Source organism: Brachyistius frenatus, unplaced genomic scaffold, assembly GCF_029030835.1.
Source record: "Brachyistius frenatus isolate BFR_SWC_R1_liver_20210118 unplaced genomic scaffold, ASM2903083v1 Contig_113, whole genome shotgun sequence".
NCBI classification, from domain to species: domain Eukaryota; kingdom Metazoa; phylum Chordata; class Actinopteri; family Embiotocidae; genus Brachyistius; species Brachyistius frenatus.
In genome coordinates, this window is record NW_027210712.1 from 94,051 (window position 1) to 117,156 (window position 23,106).

Genomic DNA, 23,106 nt, shown 5'->3' on the forward strand with positions numbered 1-23,106 from the left:
GTTACCAATTATATTTTCAAGAATGGATGTTAACAAAGAATCTCAGCCTTTTCATTAAACAGCAGCAGCAGCAGGAAAAGGAGGCAGATGTTTTGCCAGGAGTTGGTGAAAACCAAGACTAACCAACAGAGAATATCGGATTTACATTGTTCACTTGATCCCTAATGATCAATGTAGGATATAGAAACAGGCAGCATGTTGCTAACATGATATCAGGTAGTGATTTTACTGTAAATGTCACAGCTGGGGTGTTTGCTCGCTTTCCACGTAGTGCCCACTAGTGGCCAATACGTGGCATTGCTAACAGTCAATTTAAAGGAATATAATTGAATGTGTTTGTATTTCAATTTGGCTCCCTCTCTCTCTCTCTCTCTGCACTCTGCAGCAGGCCTTTGCTTTTTGTGTGCATTGATGTATATATTTCACTACTTTTAAAGGTTCCCTATCTCTGCCCCCCCCCCCCTCCTGTCCTCCTCGCTCTCAGGTGTGTTATTTATGAGTCAGCCTGCTGGCCTGTGAATGTCTCTACCTCCATTTTTATGCTCAACTCCTTCAGAAGTCATTAGACTGTGAAGGGCAATCTACCCATCACTGAAAGAGAAGGAAAGCGCCATTTTTTCCCCCCTGCTTTTCCTATTTTTTTATTTATTATTTTTCGTTTCTGCCTTACAGCCATTACACATGGACGAGTGTTTTTGTTAAAGGCAGGGGCCGTGTTGCCTTTCAGGAGAGGTGTTGAAAAGGCATCTGGGACGGCATCGATTTGGATAACGTGGCTGAGTGTTATACGGCACAACAGTGACAAGGAAAAATACTGCCTGGAGTGGAGTTATTGTTAAACTAGCCAGCTGAATGTTGTCCTCTTGAGTTTGATTTTTTTTTTCAACTGAACCATTTCAGATAAAAAATAAACAAAAAAAAAAGATATCTGTCCTAAAAAAAACAAAAAAAAACAAGCAAGCATTAAATGTTTAAAATATTTTTTACATGAAGAGACCTGAACTCTGGCAGGAGTCAAGATGGGTCCAGACTTTGGCCTCAGCTCCCTGTTCAGGCTGTCTATTCATAAATGGGCCTATATAAATAAATATATTATAGATATAATATAAATACAAAAAAGTGGATGTTGCTTCTGCGTCTGAAAAATGGGGGCCAATGTTAAAGTGTCTTAAGCTGCAATACCATCAAGGGGCCACCAGGGGCTAGAAAAAGAAAAAAAAATCCATAGACTCTCATTCAACTTCCTTCATGAAATACAAAGTCAATACATGCCTGAAGGCCCGCTGCTGAGATCTCTGTCCACCACAGGATGATGGACAGCTGATTCTGGTCTTCTGACTGAAAGAACAGTTTTATTGTTTGTATTATTTTATGTTTTGGTTTGTGCAACATTTAAAAATGTTTCTCCGCTAATATGATGCGTCCCTCACTTCAATAGAGGATCTTTTTAAAATTCTAAATATTTCTCTCGTATCCTTACTTCCTCTCCTCCACCTTCTTCGTTCATTTATCTTTTCCTCTCCTCCATCTCCTCCCTTGTTCTCCTCCTTTTCCTCTCCTCCTGTTTACTTTCCTCTCCTCTCCTGCGATTATGCTATCTTGTTTATATATTTTTTTCCCTCTCTTATCTTCTGTCAGGCAGGAAAACAGTCATTTGGGGTCCTGCCGACACCAATTTCCACCACCAGAGTAACACACACACACACACACACACACACACACACACACACACACACACACACACACACACACACACACACACACACACACACACACACACACACACACACACACACACACACACACACACACACACACACACACACACCAATTTCCCCTGCCATATAGCCAGCCACCCTGCTGTCTAATATAGCTCTCAACACAATCTCACATCATCTTCTCATCCCTCCCTCTCTCTGCAGTTCCCACCTTCCCCCCTTCCACTCCTTTTTTGTGCTACCTTCCTTCCTTCCCTTTTCCATTTATATTCCTCCTTTTTCTTCCTTCCTTTCCTCTTGTTTTTTTTTGTTCCTAACCCATATCAGTTTCCATATCTCCTTCCCTCCTCCTCTTCCTCTTCCTCCTCCATCTATCTATCTATCTATCTATCTATCTATCTATCTATCTATCTATCTATCTATCTATCTATCTATCTATCTATCTATCTATCTATCTATCTATCTATCTATCTATCTATCTATCTATCTATCTATCTATCTATCTATCTATCTATCTATCTATCTATCTATCTATCTGCAGTAATGAGAAAGCAGGGACCGCTCAGCTGGCTTGTGTGTGTGTGTGTGTGTGTGTGTGTGTGTGTGTGTGTGTGTGTGTGTGTGTGTGTGTGTGTGTGTGTGTGTGTGTGTGTGTGTGTGTGTGTGTGTGTGTGTGTTTATAAGACCAGGAGGATTGCATTTCAGATGGGTTCATTTGCCTTGGCATGGCTCTGCTCTGGTTCATGTCGATTTGTATGTGTGCCTGTTTGTGTGTGTGTGTGTGTGTGTGTGTGTGCAGTCTCTCCATCTCCTAGGTGATCTCTAATGTCACATAGTCTTACAGCCTTTTCCTCCCTCTCATCCAGTCAATCTCCGTCGCTGCCTGTATGGCTCTTTTTGACAGACATCGAACAGACTTTATTGTGTGTACACGTCAGTCTAAGTAGATGATGCAAATTGTGTGTGTCTGTGTGTATATGTGTGTGTATGTTGCTGTTTAGGATGCCAGTGGCGGCAGTCGTCTTATTTGTTCTGCTTGAAACCTGCCAGCAGGCCTCTAATGAATCAGAGATGTGTGTGTGTGTGTTTGTGTGTCCAAGTGGCTGCGATTACGTCTGTCAGTTTGAGTTTACGTGTGTGTGTGTGTGTTTGCAGTCATCAGTGTATATTGTTAGTTCCCCTGTCAGAAAACCAGAGGAGTGTTGTTTAAACTACTCACCATTATGTCACATGACAGCTTCCAGCCAGATGCCAACTCTGTGTTTCTTTGTGTTTCTTTGTGTGTGTTTTTGTGCCAGCAGTCTTTAGCTTCTCTCTAACTCAGCCGACAACCAGCAGCTGAAAGCTCGCTGTGTTTGCTTGTGCAGAGGAAATAGTCGCCCTCTCTGACTGCATTAAAGGAAAACGTTTCATGCAAATATATCTTTTAAATCACAAATCAGGACTTCTGTTTTCTCCTCTGAAAGCCGACAATTTGAGCATTAAACGCTCATCGTGAAAAGTGGCTCTAAATGAGCATTCGTCTGAATTTTGTTTGTGAGTGACAGACGTAAATAGCTACCTGCTACAATTTGACGATGACACGGGAGTTGTTTGGCAAGTTTGTCTACAAGTTTTGACTTTTCATGACAAACTTTGTAAAAAAAAAACCCACTATGAATGAATACAACATAAATATGAATATAAAATTGGATGCAGCTTCTTGGTCTGAAAAGTGTGGCCAATTCAAAACATAAACTGCAATACCACCGAGTGCCACTAGGGGTTGGCGCTTAAAAGGCTCCGGCTCATAGACTCCCATTCAACTTCTCTCATGAAATACTAAGTCAATACATTTTTACCACAGGTTATCTCGGTGTTGTTAGCTGAAATTTCCGCTAAAAGGGGGGCGGGGCTTAACATCCTCGGGTTTCCAATCAGATGGAGCCTAGTTCATTGAGGGAAAAAAAGAGAATTGATGACTATGATTATTAGCCTGCATCTGGCTAAACTTTCTGTATTTCATGTGAACTTCAGCGTCATTCAACAGACGGTAATTTACACTGACAGGGCTTCGAGGACTGTTCGGTAACTGGAGCCTTTCACCTTTCAACGACTCTGTCTAGCGCACATTTTGAAACATTTGAGTCATCTTCAGTGACCCTCAAAGTTGAAATTACCACAATACAGAAAAGGCTTTTCATTGTTTTATATTTTATGGAGGTGAGTTATATAAAGTGGTGAAAACCAGACAAACATAAGAATAACACTTCTTCTACGTGTGGGTTTTTACATTTTCATAAACAGCAAAGTTTTACTTTAATAATCCAAGTTTTATGGGATAAAAGAGCACAATTCTATTCCATCTTATACTAGTCATAATGCCTACAAATGTTTGGATTCATATAATTTGAGATACGCTCACCAAACACTTTATTAGAAAAAAAAAATCTGTGCACCTGATTATTCATGCGAGTTATCCAATTGGCCAATCATATGGCAGCCTTGCAAATGCATAAAATCATGCAGAAATAATACGTGCAGTTCATATCAAACATCAGCAGGAGGTAAAAATGTGATCTCATCTCTGACTGACTGCAGCATGATTGTCGGTGCCAGATGGCCCGGTTTGATGATTTCTGATTCTGCGGGTCTGCTGGGATTTTTCCACCCGCAACTCGTGTCTCGAGTTTATCAGACAGGTGCAAGAAGAACTCAAAAACCTGAGCTGAGGTTCTGCGTATCGGGAATGTTTTGTTGAAGAATTGGCTTAACGGAAAGGCTAACTCGGACATCTGCATGTTACGCGAGCAGAGAAAAGTATCTCGGGCCGAATAACACGTCCAATCTTGAGGTAGATTAACAGCAGCAACCACACCTGTCAGGCAAAACAGGAAGGGGAGGCTGCAGCGGCCACAGGCTCGCCAAAACTGGACAGCTGCAGACTGAAAAAAAGATGTAGTCTGAGCTGATGGATCTCCGTTTCTGCCGAGTCCGTCGAAGATAGGCTCGGACTTGGCATCGATCCCATGAATCCCAACCTGCCTTGTGTCAACAGTCCAGCCAAATGGTCGAAAATGTTTTTCTTGGCACATCTCCTCGGGCCTCATAATTACATTACATTTCATTTAGCTGACGCTTTTATCCAAAGCGACTTACAATAAGTGCATTTCAACCATGAGGGTACAAAACCCAGAACAACAGGAATCAAGAAAATACAATTTCTTCAAGAAAGCCAAACTATAAAGTGCTATCAGTAAATGCCATTTTAAGCTACTAAAGTTCGACTGTTCAAGGTAAAGTCTGAAGAGGTGTGTTTTTAGTTTGCGGCGGAAGATGTACAGAGTTTCCGCTGTCCTGATGTCGGCGGGGAGCTCATTCACCATTTAGGAGCCAGAATGCCAAACAATCGCGGTTTGAATGCCACCGCCTGTCAGCGTGTTGTTGCCGACCCTGCGCAGCTCTTTATCTTCGGATATTGGCCGGCGCCATCTTGTTAGTACGGAGCAGGGAGTGACCATATTTGGACAAGTTGGTGGAGGAGCGAGACCAGAATCAGCTGTCCATCATCCTCTGGTGGACAGAGATCTCAGCAGCGGGCCTTCAGGCATGTATTGACTTAGTATTTCATGAGACTAGTTGAATGGGAGTCTATGGAGCCGGAGGCTTTTCAGAGCCGACCTCTAGTGGCACTCGGTGGTATTGCAGCTGAAGGCATTTCCGCATCGACCTCATTTTTCAGACCCGGAAGCTACGAACACTTTTTGTACAGTCTATGGGCCCGATCCAGTATTGGTATTGTGATCATGATAAAGTGCTCTGTAAGTGTATAAAGAAGAATATTTCCAACCTCACCATCCATCACAGAGTCGACTTTACGCTGATGACTCAATGCAATCGTACCAGTCACACATGCTCACACATCAGGTCCAGATTCTCAGCGTTGGTCTACGTGTACATAAAAAAAAGGACTGAAACTTTCACTTTGGTAAATTCAGCAGTTTGAAATTGAACTGCAGTAACAACATGGTTCCCAGTGACAGACTGCTTGTGTAACCTTCTTGACTCCCGCACAGCAGATGGAAATCAGCTCATGATAGTAGATGAAGGCTGAGCTGAAAACACTCCCAGCGCACATCCTTCAGCTTACCTCATCCCGTCTTAAATAGCTTCATTCTCAATGAAATATCGACTCGATTCATTCCATTGTTAAAGAGGAATTCAACCCGGTGGTGTTGGAAGCAGGTGCTTTTACACGCTGATGTCAAGGTGAGTGTGACAATGAACCGACAACGTGGTGGCGTGCAAACATGACATAAATTACAGGCCAAAAATACAAATTTAAAACGGCTTTCTAATTTGCCTGACAACATGAGTTTTTTGCTCGAAAAATTAAAAAGGGTGTTGATGGAAATGTGGAATGTTTATTCACCGTGCTTCGGCTCTTTGGAGAACATTTAATTTTGTTTTCCTGATAAAAAGAATGAGAGAAAAAGAACCATTTTTTTTTCTTTTTTTATATAATCTAACAGGCTTTGGTGTGTCTAACGCACACACACACACACACACACACACACACACACACACACACACACACACACACACACACACACACACACACACACACACACACACACACACACACACACACACACACACACACACACACACACACAGAGCTGTAAGTTTGGTTGTGTGAGTCATTCTCCAGTTGGCGTGGAGGGGAACATCTCTATGTCAGACTAGGAAGCTGGCCAGTAAAAGACTCTTAGAAAAACAAACCACTCGACAAAAAGAAAAGCTACACGAGCAAAAACAAACACCAGTTTAGGGTTTTGTTTGTCTGGCCTGCCCGGTGTCAAATGGAATTGACTTATCTCGCTGAAAATAGGCACACTCACAAAAAAAAAGGAGCGCAGGGAAAGAGGCAGGAAACAAAGACAGAAAGAAACCCAATTTCTTAGAGCAAAAGGAAGGTTGGTGGTCTCGAATCCTGTTGAAATCACAACCGGGAAATAGACAAATCAATACGCGCTTTTACACGCTCAGGAATAAACTGATGAAAAGTAATAGTTTGGGGGTGTGAGTGGTGAATCCGGCAGGCTGGGATAAATGAAATATGAGGATTTACATGCAGTAAAAAAAAACAAACATACATCAATATAGAGTCAAACATAATTTCTAAATTATGAATTTTTTTTAATTCTGATTGACCCAAAAGCACATAACAGGCCTTTCTTTTGCTGTAGCCACTAATGATGCATTAGTTATGTCCCAGCCTTTGCAGTCTAAGCTGGTGTCCTCACAAGAATCAACTCTAGTGGGACAAAAAGCACTTTTTCTCCAAAATATAAATAATTCATACACCCCAGAAAACCTTCACACACGCAATGGATATTTTTTTACTGATGTAGACCACCACTAATACTGCATTTAGTGGTCTTATTTCTTATTAAGCACCATCGGGAAAATTTCCGCTTCCTACTTTGGATAAATAAAGAATAAAAGAGTCAATAAACGGTTGCATTTATGCTCGGCTTTTGTAATTTTTGTTATGCAGCGGTCCAGTTGATGTAACATATTTATCACAGGGACACTACACCCGCCCATCTATAACAGAAACCTGACCGAACCACAGGCCTGTCAATCAAAACACCCCGCCCCCTAATATACCACTTGAGCCCTGACATCTAATGAATGACGGGATTATTTTCATATAGACCGCCAGAAAACTAATAAGAAGGAGTGACTTTAGCGAATTGCACTTTTATGATTTTATGAAGCTATTGAATGGGAGTCTATGGAGCTGGAGGCTTCTTGGAGCCAACCCCTAGTGGCCCTCAGTGGTATTGCAGCTTAAAGCACTTCCACATTGGCCTAATATTTTCGATCCAGAAGCTACGTCCACTTTTAAAACAAAACAGAACATGGATTTGCTGTTTTAATCTACAAAGCAAGATACAATTCAATAAAAAAAGAACAGCTTGTTACATTATATGGGATATTCTTTATTTCAGATGACATGGCATTTTCAAATAAAGACAATACCTGACTGCGTTTGGAGGTCCTATATTAAAAGTGGTTCACTTTGTCAGACAAAGAAAAAAAAAGATGTATTTTTTTTTTTTTAATCATTGCTTGGTCCTAAAAAGTTGAGGTCGACTCCAAAGATGCAGAAAAAAGATCTGCCGGGTACAAGTGAGGTTAGCGATGAACAAGTAAAAAGAGACGAAGCTGATGAATTATAAATGGGAGTTAGATACAACTGGGATAAAAAATAAATAAATAAAAAAAAAACGTGGGAAACTAGTTTGCTCCATGTGCAATTCTGCAAATATCAATACGCTATTTACATTTTGTTTTTTTGACATGAAATTACTCTCCGGCTGGTTTTAAATCCCTTGACCTCAATTAAGTTTTCAGCGGCAATACTTTTCTGAAGCGAGTCTATGCATGAGCTTTATTAAGTTAAGTCTTGTGTTTGTGTGTGATGCAGCAACTTTCCTACTTGATACAGTTTAGATGTGAATTCATGACCTGCCAACAAGCACAAAATAGCCTCATGGATACAAGTTGTATTACAGTTTGAAAATCTTGAGACGTGTGGTAGCCAAAGCCTGCCGTGTGTTTGTTTGTTTAGTGATTTTATTTTATTTTTCTTCAACATCGATTGTTGGAAATAAAATTGTGACAACAGCTGATTCCGACTCATTCTTTGAGCTCCATCCACTCTCTAACTTGATGACGCAAAATGGCTGATCAGAAGTTGGTGTTGTGCTGGTAACTTTTGTGCAAAAGAACATTAATTATATCTCACTTTCTCTCTTACTAATCATACATGCTAGTATCATAATTGTGACCCCCCCCCCATTCATATATATTTCTAGGGCTCTTCACCGCACTAAATTATCCCCAGTTGCGGAATTAATGAAGTCTTATCTTATCTTATCTTGCATTTCCCTGCACGCCTTCTTCCGTAGCTTATCAGGATAAAAACAAACCTAATTAAATACGTGTAAGTGATTAAAAGAAATCATATCTATTTCTCATAAAACATGCAGTTTTGAAACATTTTAATTAAGACAAGTTGAGATAGGCTTCCATAAAACAGGCCGTGATTCAAAACCACAAGCGCTCACGGTGGGAAGGTGGTATTTATACCGTACACATGAGCCCCTGACTGCAATAGTAAATATAACTCCGCCGTCGCCGCCGTCTGTGAGCATGTAAACATGCTACATGTTTACATGCTCACAATACTGTCTACACACGCTCAGAGGACGACGCCTCAAGCGAGCACTAATTGTTGCCTCATTCTCTCTGAAAGTAAAGTCAGCATTTTATCTTGCGTCATCCTTTCTTTCTTTTCTTTTTTTTCCCCACGCAGACTCAGTCCACCGTCGAGTTCCTCTGAACGAGCCGGAGGGTAGTGCGTCAGTATTTGCATGTAGCGCTCGATCAAACGAGGCCCCGTAGTACTCATTAAGTCCGCCGAGTATTAGTAAAAAGCGCAGAGGTCGAGGGAGAAGCAGAGTGAATAAGAGCGGCAGGTTTTTTTTTTTTTTTTTTTTTGATCAAAGTCTTACAATAGTATACCACAAGGGAGATTACCATCGCTCAGTGAGGTGGGAGCGGTGGGAGGGTTTGTGAGAAAGGAGAGGGGCGGGAGAGAGGGTAAAAAGTAAAAAGAGATGAAATGAATCAATGAGAGAGGAACAGAGTGGAGACGGTCGGAGAGGAGGAGAATAAAAGGAGGAGGGAGTAAAAAAAGAAAAAGAAAAAAGAAAGAGGTAGTTAACTAAAGAGAGAGGCTTTTGATCATGTGTAACAATACCCAGCTGTGCAGGCTGGTGTACTGTTGCATCAGTTTTGCTTCATAAAGGAGTGACTGAAAGATATGAGCTCAATCCAAACTGCAAGTATTCCCCAGTCAGATCTCGGTCTCGAAACACACTCACACACACAGATTTTCTGCAAGCCAAACCATATTCTGGGCTCAGCTCTGCTATGTAAATTCAACGAGCTCTGTCTGCTTGCCTTGATTTACCACCCTCTTACAATGGAAATGTGGCAGGTGTTGCGGGAGAGCGCGCTTTCATGTTGATGCCCGACGCCGCTGCAGTTCGAGTAAGAAGCCCCGTGCAGCTGCTGAGGAGCGGAGCACCGTGCTCGCACTACGATTTTTCTTTTTACTACGCGTGTTGCGTTATGAATACCATTTTGCACAAGAAGAAAAAAGGAAATTGGATACGTGTCGACTTTTTATGTCAGAGCATCGGCGGAGCGGTTGTCAACACCAGTTGTATCGCTCACAGTTGCATTTTGTCGACCGCGATTAAGAGTCTGGACGTGCTGCTCGTGTTTGCGTTTCGCTCAATCACTTTTGAAGGGCGGACCAATCAGAGCTCCAGCGTCGGTGGAAAAGTGTGTTTGGCATAGATATAGATATATAATGGAGATGTCATTCAACTAAACATTATCACACATCTACTCTTTTTTCTTTCTTTTTTTAAGTTATTCAATATTCAGATATCCGACTGACTGCCGAGTACAACAAGACATCAGAGTTCATATTTGAATTTGAAAGCGATTGTATTTTCTTGTGTAAAACTGTTTTATTCGGTGAGTGAAACGATGTTATGTTTGTGTATCGTATGAGTTGTCTAACGTTTGTGTATTTTTTTTGGTATTGTCGCTATATAAATTATGCTGCTATGCAAAAAGATAATGAGGATCTACATAAACAAACAAACAAACAAACAAACAAACTTTTCGTGATCTGACTAGAATCCACCACTTCGAAGGTTTTTAAAAAACATTTTTTTTTAAGTAAGACAACAATAATAGAAATGTACCATCACATCTTCCTCCCACTTCCTGCTCTGGGATGTGTCGGCCCTCTTCTGGCGCCGCTCAAAAGAAAAAGACTTTTTACGCCACACTCGTCCTAAAAGCCGACTCTATCTATATTCTATACGGCGGCTGAGACTTGACGCACCGGGACACCAAAAAGTGGATTGCAGTAAAAGAAAAAAAAAAATTAGCCGGGTTATCCACACGGCCACACAAGGTCCTTCAAAACGACTCGGGGAGCTTCACAAAACCTTTTGTCCTCTCACACCTTCAGATGTGTTTTTCCTCTGTCAAGCTGCTGTCAGCTCCTCGTCGCCTCTCTCCTCCCTCTCTAACCGCTGCCCTCATTCCACCTCCACCTCCACCATCACAAAACACACACACACGCACACACACACACACACACACACACACACACACACACACACACACACACACACACACACACACACACACACACACACACACACACACACACACACACACACACACACACACACACACACACACACTGGGTACCTGCGAAGTGATGGACACCGAAAAGCTAGAGGGTGAAAATTGAGGCCGGACGTCGTGTCACACCGAAGACTCATAACAGCTCAATACATCAGCCTGCCTGAGTCGGTGTACATTTTTATGAGTTGCCAAAAATGACAAGCTTCTAAGCATCGTCCAGACACACACACACACACACACACACACACACACACACACACACACACACACACACACACACACACACACACACACACACACACACACACACACAGGTACACACTCAATCACAGATTGTAAGTGACAGATGAGTCACTCTCGACAGGCCCATTGAAACACGGGAGAGGCGGCGAGATCACTGTCACACTTGTTTACTGATGCCTCTCCGTCCCATCTCAGAGCTCACGTAACCGTCTTGAGAGAAGAAGAAGAAGAAGAAGAAGAAGAAGAAGAAGAAGAAGAAGAAGAAGAAGAAGAAGAAGAAGAAGAAGAAAAAAAAGAAGAGAGATGGAGGTGTAACCTCGCACAGATTATTTGAACCCATCCCACCGCGCAATCTCTCCTTTTTAACCGTTCTTCTTTCTCCGCTCCCTCGCTGTGACTCCACCCCCCCCCCCTCCTGTCCGTCACGTCGTTGATGCAACACTTCAATGTGTAAATGACAGACAGGCTTTCAGTGTGCTTGGTGGTGGCGGTTTGGGTGGGCGGAGGGGGGAGAGGGGGAAACCCGAAGTGCAACACGGCGACACGCTTTCAGATGGAAGAACAAATAACCCGGAGAGAACCCGTCGCAGCTGGAGAGATCTTACAGTTGTGATCTCCTGATAATTTTGGGGGAGACGTTTGTACAAAACGGCAGCTCAGACCAGCTTTCGTTAGCACGGCATGAAAAATGTAAAAAGGGAAGGAACAACTGTAGAAGCCCATGAAGAGCGTTGCCTATGGGGCTGCTTAGAGGGCTAAAAATAAAACAATGAAGGAGCCATTAAAAAACTACCGAAATTTACTCTGCCAATGCTGTAGCTGAGAAAAGTCAACAATAATATACCAAGGCGGAGCTGAAATGTGGTTTTAAAACAGATGATCTGAGCCTGGTGTTGACTGTGAATATTATAAACACAGGAACCAGTCGAGGTTCGGATGAAGTTTAGGTTATTGAACGTCTTCCAAAATGACATCTACGGACATTTAGTCTTTTCAGGACAACAAACAAAAACAACGTGGTTGCAAAACGATCTCGATGTGGGGTTTTGTTGAGGTTAAAGGGGACTTTTGTCGTCATGGTTACAGTGCTAATCACTTGGTAAACGTTTGTGAGCGAGTATGAAAGTAAACCAACACTGGCTGTTAGTAGAAAATGCGAACGGGCTTTAAGGCTCTACGATAATATCGCCCAACTTCCTTCTTCGCTCCCAATTAGAGTCATAATTCTTACGGCCGTGGACAAAAACAAAACAAAAACAAATACATTTTTGGGTATTTGATGAAAAAAAAAAAAAACCACCCCCTGCTGGTATCGTTTGTTTCTTTAGAGAGCAGCGTCTGCTTGGCTGCAAGAAGTGGAACTCCCGCTGCTCCTCGGGGTCTGCTTCACCTCAACCTCACCGCGTAGTGCTGGTGCCCAAACCGAGCCAGGCTGTGACGTAGCCGTGTGTTTATTACTGCTACCATGACGACGAAGGATCGGTACACCTGTTGCCGGTACCCGCTCGTATTTGTTGTTGACGATGAGCTGACTAGGAGGTGGAGTGAGGGGCCCTACGAGCCAGGGCATTTAATGCGTTGACAACGTTCGAAGCAGCCACATGTCGTCACATGTCTGCTTTTCTTCGCCCACTCTTTTATTTCTCGAGTCTCCGTCCCATTTTTCCAGCTCACCACGTTCACCATCACCCGTCTCGCTCTCTTTTCTCCTCCTCGACTGTTTGTCTCCGCCGCTCGGCCCAAAATTCGCAGACCTCTAACTGAATAATCTATTCGTCGGCCGCTCCAGAATTTATTACTCGGGCGGACGTTCAGAAAATACAAAGAGAGTAAGTAAGTAAGATTTAGAGGGAAAAAGGGGATTCAGATGGCGGGGTGGACGTTCAGGCCGGCAGATTCGCGAAAGGGTCGAGGAAGGGAGAGGTCGGTTTGGCACGATACAAGGGAAGAATTAATGGTTAGTTAAGGGGGAAGATGAACAGCAAAAAAAAAGAGGCATAATTAGGCAACTACTGGTTCTTACAGGGTTAAATCAGTGCAGTTTAACAGTTGAATTAGGGACAAAAATTACTGCAATTATATCAAACACGATACGTGGGCTCAGAAACTGACCTGTTGACCTTGTTGCTCCGGGGCAAGAGGAAAAAAACAGACCCATTCGAAATGAACTGTGTACTACAATGACTCAGCTAATTCTCCTTCGCCTCCGCGCTGACTCAGCGTTCTGTAGGTAGCACGGCTAACCGTGAAACAAATCACCCTGAAGCGTGAGCAGGCACTCGCGGTAATAGCTTTCATCTATCCAGGAAACACGCCGACTGAGCCGCACCGTTGCCAAGGGCAACAGGTGATCACGTGACGCCATTACCATAATCTGAGGTTTGCAGGTTGTTGTTTTTTTTGGAGTCAATTAATGTGTATTAATCTGCAAGCCGGTCCCCCGATAAATGCACCCGTTACTCCCGACACGCTTTGGTCTTTTCAGATTTTGCTCCAGAAGATCAGATAAACAAATCCACAGACCAACCAGACAAAACACTCTTTTTTTGATCGTACTTTCCCACCCTGTCCCTCTCTCCTACTTATCTCTACATATTTTTAGACTCTCTCTCTCCCATCCCTCGACTGCACTTGTTCCCTCTCCCTTTTCCTCCCTCTCTTGTACGCTGGCCTTTCATCCATCTTTTAATATCTCCACATACCCCTCCTCCCCTCCTCTCCCCCAGCTCTGTCCTGCCTCACAGCCTTCCCTCAGGCCTCGCTTGTAGTTTTCTGTCCATCAGCACTTTGGGGGAAAACGAGAGAAAGTGGGGGAAGGAGGGTAGGCGGGGGTGGAGGGGGGAGGGCGGGGGTGGGGTGGGGGGAGCGAGAGCGCCGGGGGCCTCGGAGAGATGACAGGACAGGAGAGGAGAGGAGGGGGAAATCTGAAGTGGAGAGGCCGTACACTCCTCGATGTGTGGGCGATGACAAATGACCGTCTAATGACCTGAGATGAAGCGGCTGAGAGGTCAAGATGGGGGAAAAATAAATAAATAAATACATTTAAAAAAAAAAAAAATAACCCCTGAAGATGACAGAAGAGAAAAAGAGTGAAAAAGTTTTTTTTTTTTAACAAAAGTGAGCGACTGAGAGTGAGATGAATAGGACCTTCCTCGTGAGGATGAAGAGTCTGGTGAAGACTGTTCGCACTGTGAGAAGGAAGTAGATGGACTGCAGGGTTGGTTTTGGTCAAGTTCAGCAGTCTGAAGCGAACCGCTGGCAAAAGCGACAGCAACGGAAAGTGTAGATGTTTTAACGGCAGGTGACCAAAAGGCCAAATCAATGTTCCAGCAACTTCAAGTCAATTAAGTAAATTCACTTTAAAATGACCTCAGCGATTATTAACAAACTGTTGGTCGTGGCGGTAATGAGTCATTTCATTATCGTGGGGAATTACAGGCACGCGCTCGAAACACAGGCAGCAAAGAAGAGGACCGTTTTCTACTGTAACAGAAGTAAAAGACTCCAAAGGTAAACCGGACACCGCGGCAGAAACCTACGTTTGATTTCCCCGATCAAACGGTATCCACTGGATACTCCATTTCAGGATCGTTTCCAGTCGGCGCATCCTAATTGTTTCTGTGTAAGGTGTTTAGGAAGGAGGAGCAAGCATCCGTCCGTCCGTCCAAAATGCACAAAGAAACAAAAAGCTTAACTTGAGTGTCACTTAGCGACCAACACTGGCGCCTGTTCGGAAACCGTCAGGAGAAACAGTTGGCAAAAGGTGGGCGGAGCCGGGCGAACCCCGACACACCTGCCCAACAGCACGCCGTGAAACAACGCCAGTTTAAAGATGTCCTTTTTCCTGTTTGATGTTTCGTATACTTTATAGTTACAAATGAAAAAAAGTTTCTAGTTGCTTGAAAAACCTCAGTTCTTCTGTGTTTTTAGACATTAGACGTTAAAGCATTTCTTTGTCTTTGTCTCAATGTTGCAACCCCCCCTCCCCCACACACACACACACACACAACCCCTTTTCTTTTTAATACGTTGTTTGCTCTGTCTGCACTCCCTCCTTTTCCACAAACACTTCTGTCTGTTGGTGTGTGTTTGTTTGTGTACCTGTGTAAAGTGGCCCCTTCAGTTCTTCGGCTCCAGAGAGAGAAGGAGACCATTTTGTTTACCCGGCGGCTGATAAATTATTTAATTTGATTACCACCATCTGTATAGAGGAAGTCAGAGGACAGCGCTGGGGTAAGAGGTGAACCGGTGGGGGTGGGGAGGGACCTTTGACCAATGTGACATGACTTGGTACACGGTTTTGGCTGAAAACAACTCAAATATGCAAATGTGTGTGTGTGTATTTACATTTGTGTGTCTAAACTATCCAGAAAACCTCCGCTGGGAGTTGAAAAATCTGTAAGACCACCAGTTTTGTTTCCAACAAAGTGCCACTGAGCCGGACACCGGACCTTAATGTCAGGATGGAGGAGCGCCTCTCACTGGTGCGTGGGTACTCTCTCTGCTGCATTAATAATATTAGAAGGTAATCTTTTCACATTAAAGTTTTTCATTTCAGGGGCAGAGCCCACACTCGGCTCCGTCGATAAGTCTTTGTTGCTGCAGCGGTGCCCTTGGCGCTGTGTGCAACAGAGCCATTATTTCTGGGGACAAAAGGTTTTCTGCAGCCGGTGAGAAGCCGCTGAAAATGGCAGTCTGGCTCTCTGAATGTACTCCGAACATGCATCAAAGGAACGGCACTTACACAGACACAAAGCAGGCTCTGAGGGGCATTTTACCATGCATTCATGCCCATAGCAGAAACGACAAAAAGTGAAATGAGCTGGAGTTGCATGCAAAAAAAAAAAAAAAAATTCTTTCTTATTTCCCGTGAATGATCTACGAGAGGGTCGTTTAACATTATAAACTGTCTCTTTAATTTGAAATCTTATTAATGAGCTATAAAAAAATAACAGTAAACACAAAAACAATACGCAAAAAAAAAAGAAAAACTCTGAAGCACTCTCTTTTCAAATAATTAATATGTCTGTAATTATGTCGTGATCATATTACATTGATAGATGCATCTCGATTCGATTTAAAACAAACTCAGACATATTTAGTCTTCGTCAGGGAGTCATTCCCCCCTTTTTAAAAAAATTGTATTACTTTTTTGGACTCCCCGACAAAGACTTAAGTTTGTTTTGAAGTCCAATATGACTAATATGATAAATACTTTTTATTCAGCCTGAGAGAACGTTTTAGAGACAAAATGAAAACAAAAATGAAAACAAATATTGAAACAGTTCTGGATGTGTGACACCAGGCTTTTTTCTTTTTACTGCAGAATTTATCATTTGCAAGTCATGTGAATAAATGCGCGCGCACACACACACACACACACACACACACACACACACACACACACACACACACACACACACACACACACACACACACACACACACACACACACACACACACACACACACACACTCTCATCTCAGTCATTTATTCTAGCAGCAGAGATTTCAGAGACTACTGAAGCGACTTCTCTTCTATGAGAATGCACTGTACTGGTTGTCTGTCAGGCTCGCCATAGAAACCGAGACGACATGAACCGAGTCGAGGTTTTAAGTTGACAGAATTTTGACAAAATCTCCATATTATGTCTCTTTATTTTTTTAATTTTTTTTTAGAGCAGCTTTGTCCAACACCTTTCTGCGATCTGCATGCTGCTGTAAACCAGCGAACACATGCACCTCTGCAGGATTTAACATCGTAAATCTACTTCCAATATATATTCTCATCCGTGCTCGTGGTGTTTTCACCCAGCAGGAGACGAGTTTGAACAGAGCAGAGAAAGGAGTGTTTTTAGCAACTGACAGCTTCAATCCATTTAGAGGTGGTGCACAATAACTCATGCCATATTCTTGAAAACATGCAGAATGGAGATTAAATTATGATGGCATTTCATGTGAGGAGATGCATTATGCGTATTCAGATCCTGCATGAACACAAGATTTTCATTGCCACACTCAGAAAAGCCTTGGTTTAAATCTAAGAGGTTTTAGCCTTGTGCAGAAAAGTGGGTGGAGCCGAGCCCTCTTGTGTATTGGCGGGTTACAAACACTGCAGTGATACTGTGTTAGGAGCATATCTGACATCTGCTCCATGTTCCACCAAATGTGCCCTAAAAACAAAAGATTTAGCTAAAAGAGGCTGTCAAACTTTAGATTCACTAATATTATTCAGTCTGACCTTCATTTCTCACACATTTTTATTTGATGAATTGCTTATCTAAAAAATCTTGATTATCTTCGGCTGTTTGTATCATGCGAGTTTAGTACTGTCATCAGTTGTACCCAAGTTATTCGATATTTATTTTCTCACATTGCTCGAATAGTTCAGATGTTGAAGTTGTGCAAAAGAGGAAGCTGTCAATCTGAAAAGGGACCGAAATGATCACGTCAAAGTTCACCGAACATCTGGCAGCTCAGCCGTTAGTGCTTTCAGTCCTGTCTGGAGGGCGTTGAGATTAGCATGAAAGGGCAGCAGCAGTTTAATTTGATTTCATGCATTCAAATTGATCATTTCAGTCAGCACTGCAGCATCACAGCAGGAAAAAAAAAAAAAAAAAAAATCTTTCATCGGGGGTAGTTGAAATCCAGAGACATGTCGAACAAGAGAGCAGAGCAGGAGAACATGTCGAGCCTCCTTCGGGTCAGATCCAGATCCTGTAGCATTACATCAACTTTTTTTTTTTTAGTCATGTTTATTTTTCATTCTGATTTGAACTGGGTATTACACTAGAGTATTGACAACAACTCATGACCTTCATGTGTATGAATCTATTAATTTTCCTCGTGTATTTCAGTACTTCAAATGTCTCACTCTTTTTCGGCCTCACATTTATTTTGACTTTGATTCGTAGAACGTGGGCGACGCTGCGCCGGTTTCCTGACTGCTGTCGTGTGTAAAAGTCGGAGGTAAAATGGGTTTAATTACTTTGCAGATGATTTTGTGTTTGCCGCTCTCACAGAAATGATGAGAGAGCTGCATGGTGAGGTTTCAGAGCTGTACAACCACAGACTGAGATGCGAAACTGCCACTGCAATACCACTGAGGGCCACTAGGGGTTGACTTCAAAAAAAGCCTCTGGCTCCATAGACTCCCATTCTTATTTGTTTTCTGGCGGTCCATCTGAATATAAGCCTGTTTTTTTTTATTAGAAAATAAGCCTCAGAAAGTCGTGTTTTTGGGAACGTGTGTGTTTGATTGACAGGCCTGCGGTGCAGTCAGGTTTCCGCTATAAGTGGGCGGGGCGTAGTGTACTCGATTTCCAATCAAATGGTGTCAGGTCCACTACTGGCTCCTCCCCCTGCTCGTCCAAATACGGTCAATTCTGGGTCCAAACCTCTACTGAACTGGCGAGATGGCAGTGTTGAAACCGAAATGTTGAACTTGAGTCTTCATGGCAGCCGTTCAAAAACCGACGCGTGACGTCCCCGTTGTTTGCCGCTTGAATACAAGCCAATCATATTAGGAACTCTTTATTGCGCTCATTTATATTTACACTTAGCGCCACAACAGAAGGACAATCCACACTTTTTCCTGAAGTTAGATCCTCATGTGGCCAGAACAACTTTAAATTCTTTTCTCTTTTCACTCACGGCCATCTACAAGCACACCTCAGCACTACCTATCCCCGAAAAACAAACGCCCTCCCACCTGTGCTCCTCCACAGAACAAGTGCTCCTGAGAGGTGCCTGTCAACAAAGCAACCACCCCACTGTACGGAGGTTACAGGCGGTGAGTGCCTCGGGGGCGGCTGTTGGAAAAATCAAGCCCTGCTTGGATGTGTCTGTTTATCAAAGGGGGGGGGCAGGCCTATAAACACAACCAAGTAAATAAATCATTTTTTAAAAGTGTCCCTCAGTGGTGCGTGTACATAAATCAAGGGTCCCTCACCGGTGATTGCGCACAACAATCACCCCTCAGCTGTCCCCGTCGAAGAATGAAGTGCATCCGAGTAAGAAAGAAGTACATCTGTTGGGTTTCTCTGCACAACAAGTGGCTTTACTTCCTACCGATTCTACACATGGAGTGTTCCCCGAGTCGTACCTGTCCAAACATTACCGTAATATTTCACTTTAATGGGGCCCTTTCTTTTCTTTTTTGGGGGGGTTTGTTGGCGCTCTCACACCTCAGACTCCCGGGATTCAACAACACCGCCGCTGACATTCAGGATTCTTCCACACCGAATGAAACTGCTTGTAGTTTTTTTTTCTCGTGAGTAAACAATGATTACATCTTCAAATAGGAAACATTCGGCTGCCTAAAGCGTTGGATGACCAGCTGTGATGGGAATTATTCACTTTAGTACTTAAACAAAAAGAAACCTGCTGGTTTAACAACATGTATAAAGTGACAAAGGAGGGAGGAAGAACGTGTGGCTTTTTGTTTGCTTGTCAAGCATTATTTGTTTTGAAGGCCAAAATTACACAAAAAAGAACGAGAGAAAATCAGAACGCAGAGTTTAGAAAATAATTTGGAATTTACTTTTTTCTTTACTTTATTGTATTTATTATTTTCATGTTCTACATGTACTGTGATTTGTATATTTGCTTGTGGTTTAGGTAGAGATGTAAAATATTTGTAATTTATTATCATAAAAATAAAAATCTACATAACTGTTTATTAACAAAACATGTATGCTAATAAGTAAAAAAAACAACAATATTTCAAATGTAGAAAGGAGTCACTGATTTGTGAATACACTTGGCTGATAACGACTATGTACTTTTACTTGAGCACATTTTGGATGCAGTAAAGAATATATTTAATTGCACCATCACAATTTGCACTACAGGAGCAAATATGTCTATTTATGTTTTATATGTCTAGAGAGCAAGTTACAACCAAATTCCCTGTATGTGTAAACATACCTGTCCCATAAAGCTGATTCTAATTCTGATTATTAATGGGGTACCAGCTGTTTTTCACGGCTGTTTTCTAACAGCTCTTCATACCGACACGCCCGTTGCGACCGTCCCCGCGGCGGTTGTACAACCAGGAGACAACAAATGGTGCTCAGGTGTACCGCGGACGTAAGACAACAAGCACCCCTCGCCGAGAGTTTTGTAAAACAAGTGCTCAGCAGTAATGCTTGTCAACAAAACAAGCACCCCTCTGCTGCCGGGGTTATGGATGACAAGTACCCCTCAGGTGTGGCTGTCTGAAAATCAAGCGCTCCTCAGTGGTGTGCCGGGGACTGTCTGTGTCTGTAATTGCTTTGAGCCGTCAACTCAGTGGTAAACTGAAAGGACCCAATTAAATCCCAGAGACTGGTTTCTGTGAGCGGCCGAGAGAGCAGGCGTGTGTGTGTGTGTGTGTGTGTGTGTGTGTGTGTGTGTGTGTGTGTGTGTGTGTGTGTGTGTGTGTGTGTGTGTGTGTGTGTGTGTGTGTGTGTGTGTGTGTGTGTGTGTGTGTGTGAAACAGAGAGACAGGTTGACATGGTAGAGCTTTCATATTGCTCCCAGCAGACTGTAAGCAGATTTGTGGTGGTGTCTTGTCACCATCTGAGGCCCATGGTGTTAGTGTGTGTGTGTGTGTGTGTGTGTGTGTGTGTGTGTGCGGGTGGTAATCAGTGTTCACATGTTTTGTACCCCCTGCCTCGGCAGCAGCAGGACACCACCGCTCTCGTTCTCTCTTCCTCCATCGCCTGCTTCCCGTTTCCTTTTTGTACTTTTTCCATCTTTTTTGTTTTTTTCCTTCCCGTCTGCTGCTTCGGCCAAACACGTGGGATTAGGAGCCATTGCGTTGGCTGCATCGAAACATCTTATGTCGGTTCGTGGGTAAGGGAGAAACGGCTGTAATGCAGGTGTAAATGGGCACGCTCTGGGTAAGTTGCTTTTTGACCACGATGTTTAGTGGAATGGATTTATAAAAAGTGTTAGGGGTCGCGAAGTGACGGAACCAGCAGGGAGAAGGGGCGCTGGGTTTCTGCATCTACATCAACAACAGGTGGTGTAATAGCATCACCCTAAAAACACAGCGTGGAAACGCCAACAACGTATTACCAGTGGAGCTGCAACTCGGTGCTGGCTGATTTTTATCGGAATTTCTTTTATAAAAATCTTAATGACAAATGTGGGTCGCGCCTCCACGCGGCCTCTGAGGAACACGAGTTCAATATAAGATGACAATATACAAAGCATCTGTTTAAAAGTCACGCTGCGGCCTGTCTCGCTGTTTGCCGCCCGTCTGACCTGCTGCCCTTCTCCGTTGCATCATTAGATGATGGGCAATAACAACGGGGAAAGTGATGGGATGCCAGAGGTCGATCTAGCGGGTGTTAATGGGGGTCAAACCTGGCTCAGACACGGAAAGATAACCCCCCCCCCTTCCGACATGAGCAGGTTAACACTCTCACACATACGATACGTTCACACACGGACCTGCCTGTACATACAGAGAAAAAAAACACACGTACAGCTTGACATTGTCAAAGGTCGAACTGGAATCTGATGCTTCAAATATTCCCCGTTCTTTAACCATGTAAACACGTTGAGCCAAAGACATGAATTGGACAAAATGAGGCAAACATTTTACAAACAAGGTCTATATGTACTGAAGATATGAAAAAAATTACAAATAAAAATGATTAGTATGTTTATATCGGCGCCCGGTTGTAAATGCGTTACTCCCGTCAGAAGGTGGCGGTAACGCGCCTAAAAGCTGTCTGCCAGCCGCCACTGAACAACAAAAGGAGAAGAAGAAACAAGTTGACTGTATATAAACCGCACGTCCTCGTGTATGTGCATTTTTTTTTTCTGATGCAAGAAATTAGAGATTAAAGGAAACGGAGAAAGAAAGTAAAGATGAAAAGAAAGGAGACAGAAAATATCAGGCCTCAGATAAGACGAAGAGCTCTCAACGAAGCAAAACCGAGAAAAAGCAGCAGAACTACAAAGAAACCGCAAATTAAACAAAGAAACGCACACAAACGGTAAATAAATGCAACAAAGCGAGGACACGAGTCGCGAGAGAGAGCTAAGGACAGCATCACCACCTTGCTGGGAGGAATTGGGTGTTGTTGGGTTTTTTTTTTCCTCACCCAACTTTTTCCACAACCTTGTTTCAGCTCAGTAAATAAACTATCCATCATCGTTAGCCATCTGGCATCGGAGCCTATCAGAAGCCTGGGAAAGCTGTTACCGGGTGGCGAAGGATGTGGCGGCGTGCCGGATAGGGCCAATTGCCTTTGAAAGATTACTGCTTAAAACAAGGCTGTACATGTGTATTATTGTTAGCTGAGCGAGCGGCGAGCGAGCGAGCAGCTGTGACACTGATGCTTTCGAAAAAAAAAAAAAGAAGGAGGACGGGAACAAAAAAAAAAAAATATATAAACCATCCAAAAGCAGCACGGGGATGAATTAAACCGTGAAACCTCGTATAGAAGCTCGGATTGATATTTCATTTCCTGATGCGCTGGAGACGGAGGTGTTTGGTTGGCGAGTTGTTTGCGCGCGCGTGTGCGTGTGCGTGCGTGTGTGTGTGTGTGTGTGTGTGTGTGTGTGTGTGTGTGTGTGTGTGTGTGTGTGTGTGTGTGTGTGTGTGTGTGAGAGATATATAGATCCTCATTGATGCCGTCAGGATTTTTGAAAGTTACATTATGATCGTGCAGCTCCCCGCTCGGACATCAATATATAGACAGAAAAATGTGCATAAAATTTAAAAGTGTATAAATAACTAGACATATATGTTTCATAATCCTTTTTTTTTTTTATTTTACCGCATAATTGCCGTTCTGAATTTACGATCATGTGATCAAAAATGGCCGCATTAAATTAAAAAAATAAATAAATAAATGCTG

General features: G+C 43.0%; 1 long non-coding RNA gene across 1 annotated transcript in view; it reads right to left on the bottom strand.

Annotated features, from left to right (window-relative positions):
* Positions 1-1,744: 1,744 nt before the first annotated feature.
* Positions 1,745-23,106, bottom strand: part of LOC138629289 (uncharacterized) — a 160,215-nt gene continuing 138,853 nt past the window's right edge. The window contains exon 2 of the long non-coding RNA XR_011311534.1: positions 1,745-1,837. This is a non-coding gene — a long non-coding RNA (uncharacterized lncRNA). The remainder of the gene's footprint in view (positions 1,838-23,106) is intronic.